Raw genomic sequence first — 6,000 nt, forward strand, 5'->3', positions numbered from 1 at the left:
TTCCAGGGCCTTCTTTTCAAAGTATTCCATGTATAGGTTTGCCACGATTGGCGAGAGGGGTGATCCCATTGCCACACCAGATGTCTGCTCATAAAATACTCCTTGGAAGGTGAACACAGTTGACCTTAAGCAGACTTCAGCCAGCTTTGCAGTTCCTGGATCAGTAACATCATTTATAACCTGAATGGCTTCATCAAGAGGAATCTTTGTGAATAAGGATACTACGTCAAAGCTTACAAGGATGTCATCACGTTCCATACTTTCATTTTTAATAAGATTCACAAAGTCCTGGGAGTCTTTGATGAAGGAATCAGTATTTCCTACAAGGGGTTTAAGAATTTTAGCAACATATTTAGCAAGCTCATAGGTTGGGGAACCAATAGTATTAACTATCGGTCTAAGGGGGACCCCTTCCTTATGGATCTTGGGTAGTCCATAGATTCTAGGGATGGTTTCACAAGAGGGGATTAATTTCTTTTTTAATTTTTCGTCAAGGTTGGAGTCTGAGATGATCTTTTTTACATCCTTCATGATTTTGGGAATGGGATTACTGCTCAGCTTTTTATAACTGCCACAATTTAGGTGGTCCTTCATTTTCCTAACATAGTCTTCCTTATCCAAGATGACTGCTGCTCCTCCTTTATCTGCTTTAAGAACCACCACCTTGTCATTATTCCGCAAGGATTTGAAGGCTTTTTGTTCTTCCTTACTCAAGTTGCTTTTGGGGGTTTTTGCTTTTCTCATAATGAGAGAAAACTCTTGCCTCAATGTTTCTTTTTCTTCCAGAGGGAGGTTACTAATCCCATCTTCTATGCTACATATCATCCTTTCAATGGGAAGGCTTTTAGGAGCCACCGCAAACCCCATACCTTTGCTGAGAACATTAATGGCTTCAGGGTCTAATTCTTGGGAAGACAGGTTGACCACTTTCCTTTTTGATCTTGACTCACAGGTAATTGCTGAAGACCTACTTTTCTCTTCATCTTTTTGAAAACTCATGTCTAAGCCTTGATTGTTAATGTCTCCCGTGCCATCTTTGGAGTTCCCTAAATACTGATTGCTTCCGAAACTGTTGATTAGGCCATGAGAAATTACTTTGGAAACCTGCATCCTCTCCATTGTACCCATGCTAACAGCGCTGAGATTGTTATTGTCCTTTTGCGTCCTGACCAGTGTGTTGTCACTACCAGAGCCGATGCTATTTATTAGATCTGGATTGGGCAACTCTTTAAGTATATTAACATCTGTGCAGCTATTATTACAAGCGTTATCATCTTTTGAATTCACGTGAATGCCATCTGCGTTGATAACATTGCTTTCCTTTGGTTTTGGAATATTATTACCTGCGCAGTTCATAGACTTTCCTGCGCAGTTTTTAGGGATTACGCTGCTTGAAAAACCTGTGTTAGTATTCTTTATGTTTTCTTTACCACTAGCATTTATAACGTTGCTTTTCCCTGAATTATTACTACCTGCGCAGTTCCCCATAGACTTACCTGCGCAGTTTTTAGGGATTACGTTGCTGCAACCTGCGTTAATATTACTTATATCTTCCTTAATGCTGATATCTCGTGCGTTTACATCTTTTGGATTAATGTTTATTATGTTGTTGCTGTCAACTGCGTAGTCTTCATTGATTTTAACGCTGTCATCTATTGAATTCGTAATACCTGCGCAGTTCCACATTGACTTACCTGCGCAGTCTTCAATGGTTTTGTCGTTGCCATCTTTTGAGCAGTCTTCAATGATTTTAACGCTGTTATCATTTGAATTTATATTGCCTGCGCAGTTCCCTATTGACTCACCTGCCCAGCTCTTAGGGTTAACATTGTTTGAAGATCAGAGATCATTGCATATTGATTCTAAAAGAGCATTTAAGTGGTTTTCTGACTATGTTTTTGTGTTTGTTGTTTGAACTAGATTTTGCTCATTAGCTGCAGAATCCAGTCACTTTCTGCAGCTGATTCAACTTTCCGCAGCTGTTTTTGTTAAACTCTAGGTTGCAGGTGTCATCAGGCAAAACAAGCCACATGGGCAAGTTAGAAATGACCTGGACATGGATCAGGTCCTATTGGTTTAGCCGGATTCATCAAGGGAAGCTGTGGTCAACGGTGGTCAAACGGTGGTCCAACGTAAGAGTCCTACAGCAGCCGGACTTTGTTTTCAAACACGTGAAGGATTCTAAAGGATGCGTGGCCGTTCCTAAATCTTTGGGGTCATGTTGCCACCTGTAGATTGCCCCACGATGCGAATCCAATAGCCACAGTTGATAGATTTAATAGTCTCGGCAACCATTATGCTAAATCCATGGACATTGTCTTTTACATGTTTCCTGTTGACGTAGTTTCACAGGAAAACAGTTATGAAATTTTTGTTATAAATAACGCGTTTCTATACACATAGAAGTTAGTCTTTTGTTAATGTAATTTTGTTGTTCAAAGTTCACTGTGTCGTGACACTAGTCTTATTGCTGTAACTGTGTTTTGAAATATACAAGAAGACTCTGTTTCTACATGATTGCGTGAGCATAATTTTGGATTGATAGCCTATTGACCGAGGCCGTGCAGAGGGCCCCTGCATGCTGAGGTTTCGTTTCCCTTGTTGCTGTAAAGTTTTATGCATTGTTTCCTTATTTCCATTGCATATATTCCATAGTTATCCACCTGTGTATATTTCAATTGTTATGGTATTAACATTTCACTTTTGTTCATGATTTTACAAGCTTTGTATAACGCTGATCAGTGTATGTATGTTTCAGGATAGAGTAGGCAGCCCGGGCATTTTCGTACAGTTTTTGCAACAACTAGTGACATGGAATTAGCCTTTCTGCTGACTTTGCTTTTCTTAGTATTTTAATTCCAGTTCTGTTTTGTTGATTTCAGTCTTGTTTACTTGCTTTGTTAGTTAGCTTAGATATTAAATTGCTCATATCATTGACGGTTACCTCCGAAAGCCATAGCTTAGACTAACTGGCGAGGAATCAGATTATGAATGTTGTGATTTGATTTTAGTTTTACTTTTCTGCAATTAGATATCAACTTGCTCATATCATTGACGGTTACCTCTGAAAGCCATAGCTTAGACTAACTGGCGAGGAATCAGATTATGAATGTTGTGATTTGATTTTAGTTTTACTTTTCTGCAATTAGATATCAACTTGCTCATATCATTGACGGTTACCTCCGAAAGCCATAGCTTAGACTAACTGGCGAGGAATCGGATTATGAATGTTGTGATTTGATTTTAGTTTTACTTTTCTGCAATTAGACATCAACTTGCTCATATCATTGACGATTATCTCTGAAAGCCATAGCTTAGACTAACTGGCGAGGAATCGGACTATGAATGATGTGAATTGATTTTACTAGAATGTAATTTTTGATTTATTTGAGTGCAGTAGCTTAATTCATTTTCTGTATTTAGACAGCAGCAGAGATAATGGTTTCATGATCAGTAGTTCATTATTTAATTGTTTTAAATAGCAACACATTTTCATTTTTGTTCAAGTATTACTTTCATCATTAGTATGTTCTAAGACCTTCTGAAGTGTTAAGTTCTGGAAATCATTATAAAGGACATAATTGCCTAAAATCTATATCCATACTTGCCTTCTAGAAACTTAGGAATAGGATTTTCATTCACATTAGGAGAATAACAAAGATAAAAACACCAAAACAAAATAAAAATCGAAAACGACAAAAAGTAAGGAAAGGTTATCTTGCACATATAGTGCGCCACACTTCATCAGTTTACAACTCCCGGATTGACAATTAATGTAGCAATTTAGGACACACTAAATTGACCAAACAATGAATGATCGCAGTACGCACTTTCTGAATGAGACGATCAGCGCACTAACGGAGGAATTTCAGGTATATCATGAGAAGAGCATGCCTTATTACCCGCAGGCTAATAGGATGGTGGAAGCATTCAATAAAGTGCTGAAGAATGCGCTGACCAAGGCTTTCAACGCTCAGTGAAGTGATTGGGACCTACGCATACCCACAGTACTATTGGCCTATCAGACGACATGCAAGAAGTTGACGGGAAAAACACCCTTTAGGCTTGTCTATGGTGTTGAAGTAGTGATTCCCATGGAATACATTGTGCCTAGTCTGTGCATAGTGGCACTCACGAGTATGACGGATTACGGAGCACTTGAAGAGAGGCTCGCGCAGCTGGATGAGCTTTAGGAAGAGATATTGCTAGCTGGATTTCACCAACAGGTCCAAAAGCAACACGAAAAAGCATGGCATGATCGGCACATTAAGCTATGCACCTTTAAGGTAAATGACCTGGTTTTGTTATATGACAACAAGTTTGATAAATTTCCAGGGAAATTCAAAATGCACTGGTTAGGGCCCTATGTCATTAAGGATATTACCGACGGAGGAGAAATTCAGTTGGTTAAATTGAATGGAGATCCCTTCCCAGGAAAGGTGAATGGCAGTCGATTGAAGCCATACACCGGTGGTCCAACCATGTGACTATATGAAAGTAGCACAGTCTTAGCACTCCAGGCAGCTGAAAGGAGGCGCAAGACTATAAACTACACTACTCGGGTTGGGGAGCTGCATGATTGGGGGATTGTGCGAAGCTAGGAAGTGTCACAAGGTTCACGACAACACGAAGGGGACTATGGTACCCAGGGAAAAAACGCGCAGGTTGGCCAGAAAGTGACTGTTAAAGTCATTGTTCATGATTTGACGGTAGAAATGTGGCCAAATGGAGCGGGCGGCCAACATTTAAGACAAAATTTATGGCTCAGATCCTTGAAAATTTGTCGCTAATCTGGCATTAATGAACCGAATGTGGGGGGAATGGTTAGATTTGAATTCAAAATTCCCTATAAATTACAGGTGGCTACCAGAAAAAAAACACTTGGCATTTTGAGAATTGAGTTGTTGAACTCTCAGGCGCACATGAATCGCGAGAACTTCGAAGCTCTGATATCCAGTTCAGTATTTGAGACATTGCCGAAGGTGACACAGGAGTTATTGCAGAACATCATGTCAACACCCACATAAGATATAGATACCGAAGTAGTGACACTCGAGGAGTCGGTGCCAAAATTTGTTATGGGGGAAGAAGAAGCTGCTCCAGAGGTTGCCGAAGTATTAGTGAAAGTCCCCAAATCACCAAGGACGCCAAGACCAAAGCCGACCCCAACCAAGGAGAGTGTGAAGGATAAGAAGGGAAAGCAGCCTACAATACCGGTGCATGCATCACCGAGAAGAAACCCATCGAAGGACAAGCCCACCACACAGGAAAAGGGAAAAGCCATCAATCTGGAGCCAGAGGAGGAAGAAATTGAAGACATCCCGATGGATGATGAGGATGTGGGGATAGACGTGGAGGAAGTTGAAGCCTAGGGTGCTGACCCTATCACTCGGTTGCTTGAGTACGTCCCTCCGCGCAAAGGCAAGACCAAGGTACCAAAAGATATTGACGAGAGCAAGGTCCCCTTGCAAACCCCTCTGTTGCCGGATGAGATTGTTTTTGAAGGACCGCGCTTGGGGCAGGTTCCTCTGTTAAAACTCAAAGACTGGGACTTGGCTAACCATGAGAAGTTCCCACACTTGGCGATCGAGCAACTGATGTGCCACATTATCAATACAATCATCGGGATAATCACATTAGAGCCATAGAGGTGGCTCAGAGGAGTAGACAAGGCAAGTTTTCTCAACCTGCTATGGGTGCCGCACTACAACCACACCTCGATTACAATATTGGTCATCAAGCAACTGCTATGCTTGGTGCATGATGGGTGTCTGTGGCTGGAGGAGCCAATACCCATCACTGACAGATTGATCCACAGAATCACGTGGTTGCCCTACACAGGAGAAAATTCGGCCATGATGTTTGGCAGAAAAGGTGGTGAGCAGGCCCTTGCGGAGGCCATGAAGGAGAAGTTTAAGCTGGTGAAGAAGCCGTGCAGATATGCCATATCAAGTATCAGTGACCCTGCTGTAAAGGTGGCCACACAAATTTTGGCAGGGA

This window comes from Pinus tabuliformis, chromosome 5_2, assembly GCF_031772625.1.
Source record: "Pinus tabuliformis cultivar Carrire ecotype Pingquan chromosome 5_2, CPIR1, whole genome shotgun sequence".
NCBI lineage: Eukaryota > Viridiplantae > Streptophyta > Pinopsida > Pinales > Pinaceae > Pinus > Pinus tabuliformis.